General features: G+C 43.3%; 1 protein-coding gene across 1 annotated transcript in view; it reads left to right on the top strand.

The window, feature by feature from the left end:
* Positions 1-5,243: 5,243 nt before the first annotated feature.
* The window catches only part of FBXO10 (F-box protein 10), a 52,793-nt gene continuing 40,287 nt past the window's right edge, over positions 5,244-17,749 (top strand). Inside the window, 1 exon segment of the mRNA XM_042964768.1 lies at positions 5,244-5,274. The gene's annotated coding sequence lies outside the window, so the exon portion shown is untranslated.

Genomic DNA, 17,749 nt, shown 5'->3' with positions numbered 1-17,749 from the left:
AGAGTCAAAACTAAAACTGAAAGCAATTTTAGGTTGCATTTGTAAAATTACAACATTAAGGTCTCCAGATCTGACAAATACTTCAAGAGCAGCCAACTTGCCAGAGTAGAGAGCACTGGAGGTATCCGGAAATCATGGTACAAGAGAAATGATTGAAAGAAGTATTTAGCCTTGAGAAAACCTACAATGGGAGTCTAAGCGCTGTTCATAAAAGCTAAAAGCATATTGTCAAGGAACTATCCCAGCAGATTAGGATAAAGGTTTGGAAGCTAAGAAAGATTTCCTTCTTGAACTCAACTGCTGTGACCAAGGTGGGGTGGGTTGCAGACAGGGCTCTTTAATGGAAATGAGTAAGAATCTGAACATGGATACTGTATAGTAGGGATTGCCACTATGGGACAAAGTTTTCTCTCGTCTTTTTCGGTTACTGAAAGACTCTTTTTTTTTTTAATTTTTTTTTTTTAACGTTTATTTATTTTTGAGACAGAGAGAGACGGGGGAGAGTCAGAGAGAGAGGGAGACACAGAATCTGAAACAGGCTCCAGGCTCTGAGCGGTCAGCACAGAGCCCGACGCGGGGCTCGAACTCACGGACCGCGAGATCGTGACCTGAGCCGAAGTCGGATACTCAACCGACTGAGCCACCCAGGCGCCCCAAAAGACTCTGAATACAAGTGCTATCTCACATATTTTTCTGTCCCACATAATATCTTTACAAAGAAGGGGCTGAATAAATGACTACTGAATTGAAGGTGGAAAGATTAGTGACTTTTCAGACAATCCCCACTGTCCAGGCCTCAGAGAAATATTCCCATTTTGGTTGGTGGAGGTTCACATTCACAGGTATTTATTCAGTAACTACAGAGTAGCAGGCACTGGTAGCTGAGGGATACAGAAAGGAATTCAGTCATGGTACCTATCCTTAAGAGGCTTATATTCTAGCAGAGGAGGCAAACATTACCTAATTCATCAATAGTTACACATCCTATTATATAAGCTGCTGTGGTGGGGGGGGGGGGGGAAGTGCAGGCAGCTGTGAGAACTTGAAATAGGGGACTCCTGACCCATTGGGTTGGGGAGGGCTCCCTGAGGAAGCCTTACTCATATGAAGACTGGATCAATAGCAATTGGCCAGATAAAAGAATGAGGAGCCTTGGAAAAAGTGTTAAAGCATGTGTGTTTAAAGAAAAAGGCCAGTGTGACTGAAGAGTGGGGAGCACAGAAGAACAAGAAAACCTTCAGTTCTTTTGGAAACTCCTGTTTATTGTTTTCTCGAAAGAGATCCCATCCTGACATCTGCTGGATACTGTATATACTGCAGTTCCAAATTACACAAGAACAACGCTCAGTAACCTGTTTTCTTGGCTTCAGTAGGAAATTACAAATAAAGCACCAGGTCTTTTCCCTGCCCTGTCTTATGGACTTCACGCAGGGCCAAACGCATGCTGTATTACAGGTATGCTTATGTGGTGCCACTTGCCTACGTTTATACAAGTTCACAAAAACGTAGAAATCACATTTTGAAAAGTTGAGTAGATTTGTTACTGAGATGTAAAAACATTACAAAACCACTTTGCCTTTTAAACACAGTATCGGAAGCGTTGCATGAAACGCTCTTAAACGGTTTCCTTCACAAATAAAACACAGCGGACTTTAATCCAGTAAGCATTCTACTGAGGCTAAAGATGTGCTTTAAGCACACCCGATAATTTTCATCTTTTTCTCAGCCATATTAGTCATAGTACCTTCATTTTCCACTTCTGTCTATAAAGGACAAAATTGCAAAACAAACAAACATTACCTAAGCAGCTGTACTGACTGATACGGCTACATTTCACACTGTTGTACTGGCAATTGCCTCACCATGCAGTCGTTTGAAATATTCGTTAACCAACTGGCACTAAAAGGATAAATGGTGAACAGAGTGATTTCGAGGCACCAATATGTAGTGTAAAAAATGCGTTGTTGGAGGTAGAGGTCTATTGGTTTGGAAGGAACACTAGAATTAGTTAAAAGTCCTCAGTTATAGCTTCAGTTCTGCTCTTAATTATGTGACTATATGAGTCATATTTTTTTTACTTGAAACACCCAAATCCAGTTTGGGTAGATTTAAAGAGAAAAGTAATTCATTGAAAGGATTATAGGTAATTTAGCAACACCAGGAGGCCTGGAGAACCAGGCTTGGAGACTAGGCAACTGGAACATCACTCCTTGTTACTTGGTCACCGCGTACAACCCAGTGCAGTGAAGATACCTCTGCTGAGGATTAGATGCCACCACTTGCCAAAGCCACAGACCCAGAGCCCTGCACTATCCTGACAGCCAGTGTTCTAAGAACTTCATCTTGCTGTTTGCCATGGCCACCAAAGAATTATGCCAAGTCTCCACTTTGTTGTCTCTGGCTTCCAACTGATGGTTCAGGAATATCTAATTTGTAGTGTCCGGGTCATGTGGAGAAGCAGAGGAAATAACTGGATTTTTGGCTTTTACAGTGAAAGATCTCAAAGATGGGGAATTCCAAATGTAGGGAGTTCAGATAACTGGGCAGCCAATGGGATGACACGTCTATTATGTGGACCCTGAACAAATCACAGTCAGCCCCACTTTCTATAAAGCAGGGTAAATAAAGCTCACATGGCTGAAGAGATCGTGCATGTTTACTTACTCATTTTGCAATGAATACCAACTGTGCTAGTTGAGCAAAGACGAGCAAGTCCTCTCTAGTCTAATAGAGGAGAGAAGTCAGTAGACAGCAAGTGCTAGAATAGAGGCATACATGAAGGAGATGTGATCAGAAAGGAGAACTCAGTTGCAGTTTGCAAATGTTCTTATATTTAAGTACCTAAAGTCACATTTTCCGCGGAGCAACTGAGGCTTGCATCATTATTGGGAAAGGCAGACGGCACGCTCTTGTAGGGAGTTGCTGTTGCACTCTTTTGAAGGGCTTAGCTGTTCTATAGAAACACCAAAACAATGTTGGCTGGCACAAATCCAGAAAGTCAGGCTTTTAATTGCTTATTGACACGTATCTAGACTGCCAGTTTCATACAATGGGACACTTTTCAAAGTATTAAACATGTCACACCTTTGCCAGTCATCAATTAGATAAATCATCAAGCTCATTGTATTGTGAACCACCCCTATTCTGATCTGACCTAAATCAGAGTGGTCTTTCTACTATATCTGGCTACTGTGTGTACAGCTTTGTGCCTTTGCTCAAAAGAAATTGTTGGCTTTGGGCTAAGGGTGTTTTTTGTTTTGTTTTGTTTCAATTTGTAAAAGAAAGCAGCTGCATGGTAACTTGGGCCTCGTCCAGAATCTGTAATACCAAATTCATCATGTGGTGGTAACAGATGGAATACATTTTTTATAGACTACATTCTATAGAACCAGGGACTAAAAGAGGTCAATGGGACCACAGGGGTCAGCTATTACCTCAATACGGTGCAATAATTTCTTTTTCACAGTATTCTCAAGTTAGATTTCTGTAGCTGACATTCTTTTTTAAAATTCAGAGGTCTAGGGGCGCCTGGGTGGCTCATTGGTTGAGCGTCCGACTTCGGCTCAGGTCATGATCTCACAGTTCATGAGTTCGAGCCCCGCATCAGGCTCTGTGCTGACCGCTCAGAGCCTGGAGCCTGCTTCAGATTCTGTGTCTTCCTCTCTCTCTGCCCCTTCCCCGCTCATACTCTGTCTCTCTCTGTCTCTCAAAAATGAATAAACGTTTAAAAAATTATTTTTAATAAAATAAAATTCAGAGGTCTATATCCAACTGCCTTTTTGATCACTTCATTTGGTGACACAGCATCTTAAATTTAACAAGTCCAAAATTGATTTCTTAATCTCCCCCCACCTCTAAATATGTTCCCCTTACAGTAGTTAACCATTTCAATAAATAGCACCTCCATGGGCCCCAGTCAGTGGATTAAGCTAGACTAGGAATCCCCTTAATGACCCCACATCAAACCGGTTTGATTACCTAAAAAAAAAAAAAAACAAAAACCAAAAACCATCAAATCTATTCCTCTTTGTCTTCACTATCATTACTGCAGTCCAAGTCCTTACCAAGCTCCCTGCTTTCACTCTTACTTTTGTCTATTATCCACATAGTAGCCAGCATCCTATTTTAAAAAGATACCAAACCACCCACACCCTCCACCACTTCAGTGGCTTCCTTTTACATAAAATTTTAAAATCCTTTATCATGGCCTACTAAGTGATGCATGATCTGGCACCAACCTACCTAAGTTCACTTACACTGTTATCTTTTAACACAATAAGCTTCAGATGAACTGGACATCTTACATTTACCCAAAGAGCAGTCCTCTCCTCTGCCTCCCCCACCCCACCTTCCTTGAGGTTTTCCTTGCCTCTCATCGATCTGGCTATCTCCTTACCTTCCTCTGAGAAGTCTTCCCTGACCACCCTCCCTTGCCCCATAATTTAAAATCAGGGTTCCTTCGGTGAACTATAATTTTAAATACATGTTTATTTAAATGGTATGTGATTGTCTACCTTACCGCTCAAGAATTTAGCTTCAGGAGGCGAGGAGCCATATCAGCTTCGTTAATTTCTGTGCCCATGATAATGCCAGCAGCAACAACACCTATGCAACATTTATTATGTGCCAGGCATGTGTTAAACGCTATGCATATAAGAATTTAATACATACTCCCAATATATCGCCTGGCCCATAGCCAGTGGTTAGTTTGTCGAATGGATGAACTCCGCTCCTGCGTGCACACCGAGTTGTTCACCACCTCCTGGAACAGCCCATTATCTTGACAGATAATTCTGATGATTGGAAGAATCTTTATATTGACCCCAGCATACCTCCCTGCAGTTTCCTCCCACTGATTCTATTTCTGCCCCTCTGGGGCCACGCAGTACAAGCCATAATCGTCCTTCCACAAGCTCGACTTGGCAGCATCCGAGGACCCACCCGCCCCCGGCGTCTCCCTCCCGCTCCCCTCCCTGCAGAGACTCCAGGCTCGTCCGCTGCGGTGGTCGGGGAGCCCAGCTCCGGCCGCCAGCCCGCCCGGCTCCCGGCATCCCCCGCCTCGCGCGTCACGTGACGGCGCCCGCCCGCACGAGCCCCGCAGCTGTCCGCCTCCGGGCGGGGCTCTCGCGCCGCGTCCGCCCGCCCCTGGCCGAGCGCCGCAGTCCTCACGGCTCGGCTGCGGCTCGGCTCCGACTCCGGCTCCGGCTCTAGCTCCGGCTCGGCTCCCGCGGCCCGGACTGCTGTGGGCGAGCGCTCCGAGGAGCTCCTGGCGAGGTAAGAGAAGGCCGGCCCGCGGAGGCTGAGGGCGAAGTTATTCCGCGCGCGTCCCCGGGATGCCCGGGGCCCGGAGCAGGGGGCGGCCCGGGCGCCTGGCGGCGCCGCTCGGTCCTGGCAGAAGCTGAGCACCTGGCCCTGGCGGGACCGGGAGAGGGTGCCCTCAGGCCGCCCGCGGCCCCGCGCTCTGCTGGCACCTGGAGGCTCAGCCGCGCCTAGTGCTTCGTTTTCCCCTCCTGTAAAACGACCCGGCTGGAAAGGTGGATCTCCTCGGTTGCCTTCAGCCTTGAGGTTTTGCGAGTGTGTAAGCGAAGTCCAAGAGGAAGAAGCCGACTCCTGGGGTGGGAAGAGCCTCCCTCCCAGGAGTGCTGGGGCACTGGTCTGGGACCGGGCAGCTACTATTAAGTGTCCCCTGTGTTTTGTGCAAATCGCAAGCCTCTCGGAGAGTCTGTTTCTCCATCTTTAAAGTAAAGGTGGTAACACCTGCCCTGCCTCCCTCATAGGACTACGGCGGAGCACGGGTGGGAAAGCCATGGGAAGAGCCGGAACTCTGGAGTAAGTTAGACGTGGGTTCAAGTCCTAGTTCTACCAGTTACCAGCTGTTGACCTTGAGCCAGACAGACCCTCATCTGTTAAAAGACGATAATAATAATACTTAGCTCATGAGGTTGCTGTGAGGTTCAGTATAAAGAGCTTAGCACAGTGTCCGGCACAGAAATGTTCAATGGATAGTCCTTTTCATATAAATATTATTCAATTAATTTAGTAAGCTAGAGAGTGCTTCGCGTGAGAGGTGTTTAGAATAATCGCACTTCAGTTTCCCAATAGTCCTAAAAAGAGTGCTGCTTTGGTTTCCTAAGAAAGAGGCCAAGTGGGATCCTTTCCCTGTTTCTCTTTCTGGGCCCCCTTTGCCTTCTCATTTACCACTGGCATGTGAACCTGTTGTTCCTACCAAATGAGTCAGGCAGGATGGGAACATTAATGTACTGGAGCAGATGGGTATCAGATTCCCTCTGAGGGGAAAGAAAAGTGCCAGGCATGTGCTGCCACCAAAAAAAGCACAGTACAGTGATTGACTGTTAGAGTAGGAACATGCCTGGGAAACTGTCTAATCCAGCTGTCTCCTCTTGCACATGGAGAAACTGGACCCAGAATGAGGACAGGACTTCAGGCCTCAGCACCCAACAGGTTGTTGGCCCTAGGTGGTAGAAAGAACACACACTGTTAACCAGATGCTGTGCTTCCCCTTAGTCCTAACCTGATTCTTCATTATTCACCAGGTATTTATGGAGCACCTACTGTGTGCTTGTACACCTACTAGGAGCTAGAGATGAAATATATTTCCCTCCCTCTGCTTGTTCTCAATACATTTTATGATGACAATAAGTTCTGTCTCCCAGCGAGCTTTTGCCTTAGCAGCTGACCCCAAGAGACAGAAGCACATAGAGAGGTCTGAATTATTTCATGATCTGTCAAGGCAGTCCCTGAGCCTTTCTTGAAGCCTCTGGAAACTGAAGAAAATGCTGCTTTGTCAGGGCTTTTAGGAAAGGATTTCCTTCTGGCCTGGAGCACTTGGATTTCTTTGTCTTTCTGGTTTCAGGCCTCTTATTGTGTATTATTTCTGAAAAGAGCCACCCTCGCCACAGTGCCTTCATTTTGGTTTCCATGGTTATCAGAAGAATTGTTTTTATGATAGCACAAGTAGCTGTTAAGTAAAATGTGGTCAAGCAGTCCCCAGTTCGCTGTGGGTGTCTGTACTCTGGTGGTGGCCCTCAATTTTTTTTTCAGCTGCAGTGCGTTCATACTATTCCTTCCTCCTTTATTCTTTCCTTTAACAAATATGTATTGGTTCCAGGCCCAAGAAGAGTGGGAATAAGCAGAAACAGATAAAAACGAAGATAGACCCTGGTTCGGGGAACTCGGAATCTTTGGGGGAATAATCTGTGGACATTCCCACATGCAAGAGGCAGGCAGATCTGTGGGGCTCTGATAAAGGTGTGGATTAGAAGCCAGCAAGAGCTCTCAGGTGAGAGGAAGTGTCCTCGGCAACCAAGAAGACATCACATAGTAATGATGCTCTTCAAGGAAGATGTAAAAGAAACCAGTTCCTTTTATGTGCCTCAGCCACATAGTAATAATACAGGGTACAAGAAGCCCTTGTTCTTTCCATTTGTCTTAGTGAATGAACCCTCTCTTAAGTCACCTGTCATGGGCTTTGTTTGAAATGCCTGCTAATTTCTTTCATTTCCCTCTTTGTGTTAGCTTAGTGAGTGACATATTAGTTTCCTACTCATACATATGGTATTGCATGTATAAAGGTAGATAATAGAGCCATTTGATTAAGAGTTTGTTTCAGATGTTTAACCTGTGTGTCTTGTTTCACCTGTTGGGTTCTAATGCAGTCAAAAATTTATCTTTCCAAGTCATCTCCTAAGTCCTTTAATGCCCTCATTAGTGAGAATTCCAATATCTCCTACTTTCAAACTTCCTGGGAACTTAGACGATCCAAAGAAGTCAGTCTTCCACTCTCCAGAGGAGAGAGAACTGCAGAGTCTGAGCAGTCCATCCACCTTGTTATTTCTGACACAGCTTTATGGTATCACTATTGAAGAGCTGTCCTGCACAGTCCAAGGATGTGTGGTCACTGCTGCTCAACGCCCTTATTGGACCAGGTTCCCGCCAGCTTGATCCCATGCTTGGATTCCAAGGTTAGAGCTTTTTTTAGTTTGTGCTCACATGCTTAGCCATTCTCCCCAAAGCACCTCACTCTGGGCAGTGTGTTGAGCATGTCACCAGGCTGGGTTCCCCCAGTCCTCCCATGAGTTCCCTTTGGGGGCATATGGGACCCTTTTGTGCTAGCAGCCTTTGTCAGGGTCATCCCAGACCATCTAGATTTCCCTATTTTTCAAACCTTTTGTCAAGGTTTGGAGATTCAGTCCCTTCCTTACCCTAACCCAGGGCTTTTTGGCAAATTGGTTCTACTTTCCCTCCAGGATTCTGCCTACCAAGGATTCTCAGGAATGGCAGTTAGCTACCCCAGAACTTTGTGTGCCTATTCAACTTTTCATGTATAAGAGGGGTCCTCTGGTAACTCTTGGCAAAAACGATCTGTTCCCAGGAGACCGTTTCTCCATCTGTAGTGGAGAAACGTAGGCATTATTGCAAAATTTAAGTGGTATATACCCTGTTAAAGATTTGGGGACAAGGTTTTAATTTAAAAGTGAAATTCCCTCAAGTTTTCTAAGAATCAAACAATAATTGATATATTTGTTTCATTGTCTTTATTTTAAACTTTAAAAATATTAGCTGTAACAAGAATGCATGCAAGGAAACCCCTCAAATGTGCATAAGGGAAACATACAGGGAACCACCGCCCATGTCAAGAAGTGGAACATTGCCAATACTCAGTAGTCTCCCTTCCAAATCATAACCTCCTTCCCAGAAGAAACCACTATTTTGACTTACGTGATAACCATTTGTTTTTCTTTGTAGTTTTGTCACCTATATCTGCATCCCTAAAACAGTATAGTTGCCTACCGTAGTGTGTGTTTTGTGTTTGCTGCTTTTGCCATACTTGTGTGTTGCATCCATGAGGTTACCACACTTATTTTCATTGCTAACAGTGTTTCATGATATATGTCACATTGAATTTGTGTCATATGGTTTAGATACTTGTGTTGCTTATAGCTTCTGAATACCAAGAACAGTGCAGCCAAGCATATCCTTAGACATTTGCTATTGTGTTTGTGAAGCTTCTTTAGGTTATATATGTCAAAGTGGAATTGCTTTGCTAGATAATTCCAGTTTTCTAAGTGATTGTAGCAGTTTACTTTCTTACCAGCAGCATGTCAGAGCTCCAGCTGCTTTGTATCCTTGCAGATACTCAGTATTGTCTATTTAAAAATTTTAAACTATTCTCGTCGGCCTAGAGTGATATCCTATGTGGTTTTAATTTTATTTTCCTTGGTTATAACTAATGTTGAGCACTTTTTATTGATTAATTGGGTGGCCTCTTTTGTGAACTGCCTAATTCAAGCCTTTTGCCTGCTTTTCAGTTTTTCTTATTAATTTTTGGAGGTTTTTTTTTTTTGTTTGTTTGTTTTTTTTGGTTAGTGGTCCCTTGTCAGTTATATGGGGTTTTTTTAAGTTTTTTTGTTTTTTTTTTTTTTCCAAAAAATTTTAAAGTGTATTTGAGAGAGAACTGGCAAGCAGGGAAGGGGCAGAGGAGAGGGAGACAGAGGATCCCAAGCAAGCTCCAGCACTTGACAGCGTGGAGCCTGATGCCGGGCCCAGACTCACAAACCGTGAGCTCATGACCTGAGCCGAAATCAAGAGTTGGCTGCTTAACAGACTGAGGCACCCAGACGCCCTGAGTTATGTGTGTGTTTTTTTTTTTAATTTTTTTTTTTTTACATTTATTTATTTTTGATAGAGACAGAGCACAAGTGGGGGAGGGCCAGAGAGAGAGGAAGACACAGAATCCGAAGCAGGCTCCAGGCTCCAAGCTGTCAGCACAGAGCCCGACATGGGGCTTGAACTCACAAACCATGTGATCATGACCTGAGCCGAAGACAGGTGCTTAACCGACTGAGCCACCCAGGCGCACTGAGTTATGTGTTTTTAAAGTATCTTTTCCTATTCTGTGACTCTCTTTTTACCCTCTTAAATGGTGATATCTTAGATCCTGTTTTCTAGAAGCAGGGCCTGAAATGGGGATTCTTGTTCAAGTGGTATATTGGGAAAAGTGCTCAGGAAAAGGAGAATGAGGGAAGCAGTATGGGGGGCAGGAGTGGGGGAGAAGTATAACCAGGTGAAGTGGCAGTTTTCTGAAGGGACATCTGTGAGTCCCTATGTGACACTCCATCTGGAGGATGCTAGCTAGTAAAGAGACACTGATTAGGTTACTAATAGTATTCTCTACACTCCATTGAAATACATTCTTTTCCTTTGTTAAATTTACTCCATCCAGATACAGCTCCCCGATTCTGGTTGGTCACAATTTCTGGGAAGACTTACTAGAGGAAAGTTAGTGGGACAAATTACAATCTCTGCTGCTGTAGCTAGTGCAAAAGTGTAACTAAAGCCGTTATCTTCCTCCTCCACCATCCATTCTAGTTTCCTTTCCATGGTCCCCTGAGTTTTTGGGAGAACTCGGTGATGAAGCCATCAGGGTCTGGAACTGTATTTTCTTCTGTTGTGTTATTTTCGACTACAGATTCAATGTTTGTTTTTTAATTTTTATTTATTTTTGAAAGAGAGAGCAAGAGTGAGCAGGTGAGGGACAGAGAGAGAGGGAGACACAGAATCTGAAGCAGACTCCAGGCTTTGAGCTGTCAGCGCAGAGCCCAGCGTGGGGCCTGAACGCACGAACCGTGAGACCGTGACCTGAGCAAAAATCAGATGCTGAACCGACTGAGTCACTCAGACATCCCTTTGGTTTTTTCTTTTAAATGTTTATTTTTGAGAGAAGGACAGACAGAGTGTGGGGTGGGGGTGGGAGACAGAGAGGGAGACACAGAATCTGAAGCAGGCTCCAGGCTCTGAGCTGTCAGCGCAGAACCCAACACGGGGCTCAAACTCACAAACCGTGAGATCATGACCTGAGCCAAAGTCTGAAGCTTAACCAACTGAGCCACCCAGGAGCCCCCAGATTCAATGTTTTTCATGATTCCAACACAATTAAAAATTTTTCTTCTTTAGTTTTATCAAGTGGTATTTTTCCAGGAATTGGTTCCTTTTAAGGTTTCAAACTTATATAAAATTTTTCATAATATTTCCTTGTTATTTTAATGTTTTCAGTGTCTGCAGAGATGTCCCCTTTCTCATTACAGTTCATTTTATATTTTATCCCTTTAATTCTTTAGTTTCAGTAGAAGTTACTTTCAAAGAACTAGCTTTGTCTTCACTGATATTCTCCATAGTAAGTTGGTTTTCTCTTTATTTCATTAAGTTTTGCTCTTTTTTCATTCTTTCCTTGGAAATATTTTGGGTTTTTTTTTCCCCCAGACTTCTTGAAAAGTTCATTCATTTTTGTCCTTTTTATTCTTTCCATTTTAGGCTGCACATTGTCCTCCAGATGGTACTTAGTATGTGCTCAGAGTTTTGATACGTGGTATTTTAGTCATTTATTTCCAGATGTTTTCCAATTTCCATTGTGATTTCCCCTTTGACTCATAGGTATCTTAGAAATGTGTTTCTTAATTTTCAAACATACAAGTATTTTCTAGTTATCTTTTTTAAGTGATTATGGTCAGTGAGTTTGTTCTGTATAATTTTAATCCTTTGAGATTTTTGTTAGGGCTCTTTTTGTGGTCTATTTTTATAAATGTTACATGTGTGCTTGAAAGTAATGTGACTTCGGCAGTTATTGAATTCAAATTTATTAATTATATTCCAATCTTCTTTGTTGTTACTAGTTTATTTTTATCTATTCTAGCTATTACAGAGAAAAATGTGTTAAAATATCCAACTATGGTTATGAATTTGCCTATTTCACCTTTTAATTTTTTGCATTATATCTTTGAGCCCTATTATCAAGTGTACACAAATATGAAGTTATATCTTCCTGGTGAATTAACCTTTTATCATTATGAGGTTGCCTTTTTTATCTCTAGTAAAAGAATGGTGGGTTTTTGTTTGTCTGTTTGTCTGTTTGTTTGGAGGAGGGGAGGCCTTAAATTCTATTTTATCTGATACCAGTGTAGCTACACCAACTGTTTTTAGTTAGTCTATGCCAGGTATATCTTTTTCCATCCGTTTCATTTCATCCTTTCTGTGCTGTTTGTTTTAGATTTGTCTTTTATAAGCAGCATGTGGGTTTTGTTTTTTTATCACCTGTTTTTGTCTCTTTGGAAAATTTAGTCTATATTTGTTTAATATAACCACTGATGTATTTAGGTTTACGTCTGTCTTCGTATTTTATGCTTTTAATGTATTTGTCCTGCAAGTACTTCATTTTGTTTTAGCTCTTTCTTCCCTTCTTTTGGGATAGTTTTAGTCACTTGCTCTTTTTCTAGTTTGGACATTTTGCACTTGCTCTTCTTTAATGGTTGCCCTTGAAACTTTAATTTAACCAAAGTTGATAAATTATGGAGTGATAAAATATCCCTATGCTTTTTTTGGATGGTATGGGGACCTTAGACCACTTGATCTCTTATTTATCCCCATCCTGCTTAGTGGTAGACTAGTTGTAACACAGTGTGCCAGCTTTGATTAGACACATATATGGACCCACAGATGGAACAAATGTAATGAGGGAGGAAAAAGTGAGAGAGCAAAGAATTTACTTGAGAAAATGATATGATTTTGTCAGGACTCTGAACTCTCTGAACTCTAAAAAGAAAATCTGTTTGCTTATAAAACTGCATAGCTGGATCCAAGAGTTCAAAAAAATCTTTTTAGGACTATCTCCTCTCCATCTCTCTCAGTCAGTCAGCCTTGCTTGTCTTAATCCGGCTTCATTCCTCAGATGAACTCTTCTGAGTTGTCCCCATCCCTGGCGGGAGGGATGGGATCTTTTTGATTCTACTTTGGGTCAAGGATGAGGTGGAGGGCGGAGGCACTATGAATGACAGCCCCACCTCCAACTGGACTAAATGGAGCGGGAGTGTGTGGAGTTCCTCTAAGGAACCAGAAGAGGAAAGGTGTGCTGGGAGACAAAAGTGACAGCCACCACAGTCCACTGTGCCAAGTAGTGGCCTGGAAGAGTGACATGCAGAAAAAAGAGGTTGTGATCAGAATTAACTCAATTAAACTCTACAAGGAAAAGTGGGAGGACGTCACCTCCTCATGAGCCCACTGACAGGGAAGGAGGAGTCTGGTCAGACCATTCCTTCACCACCAACCAATGCCAGCGGGTGTTTTGGCATTGTTGGCTGAGGACAGCTTGGTAGTCCACAGCAGCAGAAACGAGGGAGAGCTAGTGTGAACCTGTCTGATATGCGGAGGTGTAATCAACAGGTCAGCCGTGGTGCTTGCCATTCCCGTGGCCTTTCTAAGAGAAACTTCTACATCCACAACTTCTTTTCACGTCATCCCCACATAACCATGTTTTCTACCATAAGACCTTGCTCTGTCCCTGCTCCCTAGACAGAACTTACTGGGCCAGAGCTGGATGTCAGACCTAAAAACAGCCAATTCCTATGCTCACCAAGGACCTGTGATATGACATGACCTAGTGGAAAAGAGATGCATGTTCTTAGAAATTTGAACTGGGGATTATAGAAGAGCACTTAGCTACAGAAATGGAAGCTGACATGGTATGTAGAGAGAAGCCATGAGGTAGAGTCAGGCCTTTGAGGAGTCCTGGCTAGCTGGTACCATGAGGAAGCAGAAGCACTGAGGTAGAGAAAAGTGTGTAGAGACTCCAGGTGAAAGGAGATTGGAGCCAGCCCTTGGGGAGTGGCTGAGCCATGTGGTGAGCGAAGACCCACAGGCTAGCTACTGATCCAGCCCTTTCATTCTAGACTCTGGGAGACCCAGCCCTACTGTGGTCCTATTCTATAAAATCCTTTATCCTTAATAGTCCACACAAACCCTTATGATAAATCACCCCCCACCCCTTATTTGCACTTGCTGTGATCAGAAGACTCACTAGAACAGATATTCAGAACTTGGGAGCCATGCCCATGTGGTTGAATTTCCATTGCTGCTGATGACTTGTTCTGAAAAGAAAACTCACTCTCTTTGTCATTGGATGGTCAGCAGCTACAAAACTTGTTGGCTCTGTTACAATAAAGAACACACCCACTCTTTGGCCTGGTGTCAGTGTCTGCATTGTTGGCCAGGGAGCTCCCCTCCCTCCATGGTCTCCTTGTTCCTGACCTTACTACAGAAAACCCTAACTTATTGCCTATAATTAATTTTTGTTTCTAAGATGTCGGAAGGTTGGTTCAAATGCATTACAATGAAAGAAAGGCATTTAGGGAAAGAAAAGGGTCCTAGGAGAGAAGGAATTCATCACCATTTATTGTGTGTTTGCTATGTGTCTGGCACGATGTTAAGTGATTTCCATCCATTCCCTCATTTCATCCTCACAACAACTCCCTAAGGTATTATTATCCCCACTTTTATAGATAAGGAAGCTGAGACATAGGATGGTCTGACTCCATTGAATGTGTAATTTCTGGTGTAAAGCAACAATCACTTGGTGTGGAATTGCCTCAAGCTGAGATTGATTAAGGAGAAATGGCTGGGAACGGGTGTGTGGTCGAGTGGGGGGCAGGAGGTGGTGAGAAGGAGCTGGTCAGGTGTTCTCTCTACACACCGTGCCTGCCAAGAGTCCCAGTGCTCTAACACTGCATAATAATTGCAGGATTAAATTCATTCATATTTCATGATCTGTGAGTTTATGTGTCTGCAAAGTGAGGTTAGAAAGTCCTCTACCATGATTTCACAAGTTAAGAACCCCCGAATCTCAGGAAGGGAACCAGGAGGCAGGCTGTTGTAGTGGAAAGAACAGAGACTTTGGACTCAGTCCAGGTTAGGAACCACAGCTGTCTTGCTTACTTACTGAAGAGCAGAGGCACTTTATTCCTGGAACTGTGGATAAGAAGCCACTGCCTCTTAAGTTGTGTTAATTGCTCCTTGAGATAATATAAAAAGCACCTGGTACTTAGTCCTCAACACACCTTTTCCTGCTCCCTCAAGGTCACTTAGTTTATTAGAATCAGGACTAAAACCCAGGTTTTGGGATTCCCACCCCAGTGCACTCTGTAGGTGAACGGCAATGGATGGGCAGTGCATTGAAGGAGGGAGAGAGGGCCCTCAGGGCTCCCAGCCACGCTCAGCACCAAACGCACATCAGAACACAGCGTTCTGGTCTGTGCCATCAAATTTCAAAGCTGAAATAAGAAACAGCTGGTTATTTTTCAGGCTGCTGAAGAGAGCTGAGGTTTGAAGAAATGATGAAAAGCCCAGCTGAGATGTTTGTCATCTTCAAAGTTTTAGGTTTTGTCTCATTTCCAATAGTACATGTGTAGGTATATATGCAGGGCTCTTTCTTGGTTTACAGTATTTTACTCTGTGTGCTTTCAGACTAAAATCCACAGAACTCTAGAAAAGTTTACTTTTATTTGAAGAAAGATCTAAAATCATGAACCTGTTACAACTGCTTAATACATTGTGTAGTTACTTACACTGGTGTTTAGTATGCTTCGTAATGTGAGAAGATATATCTTTTTTCCCCCCTTTGTGCATACTAGAGTTCTGAGCTGTTCTAGATCCTCCCCCCCACCCCCCGCATTTTTTTCTTTATTAAAAGTAAAATTCTTGCCACTTTGACACTGATATGGTCTTCTCTGGGTAGGAAGTAAGTGCATTTTCTTCAGTAAACAATGAAGAACATGAAAGCTGTTTGCATAATGTACAAAGCTGAGTTGTGGAGTCCCCTGTGTTCAAGATTACCCAGTGAGGTAGTCGCAGAACCCAAACTAGAAGCCTTTTGAGTCCCTTTTGAGTCCTCTTGTTATGGGGTAGGTCCTTTTGTGCTGGAACTCAGCACAGTTCCCCACTGACTTCCAAGTTAACGAAAGCTCTGTGATCCGATCAGTTGGTCTTTCTTCCTGACTCTTTCAGGCTTCTGGAGCTGCAGCCAGACTGAGCTTCTTCCCATGTACTCAGCCTGGCTAGAGGTTTCTTACCCTGCAGCTTTGTGGACACTCTTTTCCTCTGCCTGTGGTCCCCTTTTCTGGATTCTCTGGATGCCCCAGCCCTACCCATATCTCAGAGTGCAGCTCAGATGCCCGCTCTTGTTAAAAACCTAGTCTTTGGGGTCAGACCTGGTTCACAAGGGGATTCTGCTGCACTCTAGCAAAGTGATTTGGGGTAAGTCATTTGTCACATTAGTTTCTCCCAGACTTAGTTTCTTCATTTGTAAAATGAAGACAGTAATACTTTAGGTCAGTGCTTCTCAATCATAAGTGTGCCCATCAGTGCCCTGGTGATCCTTGTTAAAATGGCAATTCTGATCCATTGGTAATGGGACAGTGCCCAAGATTCGACATTTCTTTTTTTTTTTTTTTTAAGTCTTTTTTATTTATTTTGAGAGAGCCAGAAACAGCACAAGTCGGGGAGGTGAGGAAAGAGAGGGAGACAGAGAATCCCAGCACGGAGCCTGACATGGGACTCGAACTCATGAAACCGTGAGCCCATGGCCTGAGCCAAAACCAAGAGTCGGACATTCTACCGACTCCCAAGAGTTGGCATTTCTAACCAGCTTCTAGGTCCTAGGAACAGCATTCTGAGTTGTAGGGCTTTGAAGGAATGTTGAGAGAATAAAATGAAATAATGCATGAAAAATGCTTAATGTGGTGTCCTTCAAATATTTGTGCTTAGTAAATGGTAGCTGTTGCTGTTTTTGTTACCTTCTATTACTATTGGCTGATTTCCCTAGCCGGAGGTCACATTTATAGTCTTTAAACAAAGGCTTTCCCTCTTATGGCAGCTGAGTAATTTTTCACATATACTGTGGTTTTGTGTTTTTTTAGGGGGTTGTTTTTTTGGGTAGAAATACCTTTGTCTCCTACCAGACTTGAGGATAGGATCTTTATCTTATTCCTGATTTGCTCACAGTGTTCACCACACAGTCTTATACATTGTAAGTGTGGACTACGTACTTGGGTTTTATTTACTTATTTTTTTATTCCATAGGGATCTATGTCACAGAAGGAATTCTGTGGCGATTAGTCTCAGCTATTCTAATATACCAGATAATGATGATGGTGATTACTCATTTATTTGGTAAATGTTTATTGAGCGCCTATGACGGGCAAGACAGAGTTCCAGGCATAATACAAAGCAATGATATAAAGTTTCTGCCCTTATGAGACTTGCTCAGGAGAGGTACACAATAAAGAAAAGCATATTATTTAGAAAAAGATAAGCTCCTTGAGAGCAGAGAGTGTGTCTAATTCATCACAATGAATTTCCTCATGGTAGGTATTCAGACACTGAGTCACCTGGCCAGTCTACATCTGCATACACCCTCTGGAGTTTCACACAGGTAGTCCTTGTGGTGTAACGCAGCACTCCCTCGTGTCCCTCCCACCCACCCCACAAATCCCCTCACAGAAGCCTAGGTGAAATATATAGATGTTACTAAAAGTTTTAGTCCTGACCCCACCTTGCCTGCCCATCATGACGCACAGCAAACTGGCCAGTATTCACCCCCGATTTCTCTTTTGCTGACTCCTATTCCATTTCATGCCCTTTAGGTGTTAGGCTGGCGAGGACTTGGTCATCAGACTTCTCTCTCTTTCTCTCTAGTGATCTCATCCCATCCCGTGACTTTAAATGTCATTCAGATCTCTGTTCAAATGTCACTTCTTCAGAGACCTTCCTTGACGACGCTATCTAAAATGGCACATGTGCACGCATACCCCTTAACCTGCTTTATTTCTCCTCATAGCATTTATGCTTTTGTTATTTGTTAAGTTTATTTATTTTGAGAGGGACAGAGAGAGCGCAAGCCAGGGAA

The sequence above is a fragment of the Panthera tigris genome, chromosome D4 (assembly GCF_018350195.1).
Source record: "Panthera tigris isolate Pti1 chromosome D4, P.tigris_Pti1_mat1.1, whole genome shotgun sequence".
NCBI classification, from domain to species: domain Eukaryota; kingdom Metazoa; phylum Chordata; class Mammalia; order Carnivora; family Felidae; genus Panthera; species Panthera tigris.
Note: the sequence above shows the minus strand (reverse complement) of the source record. Positions and strands in the feature narration are given on the sequence as shown.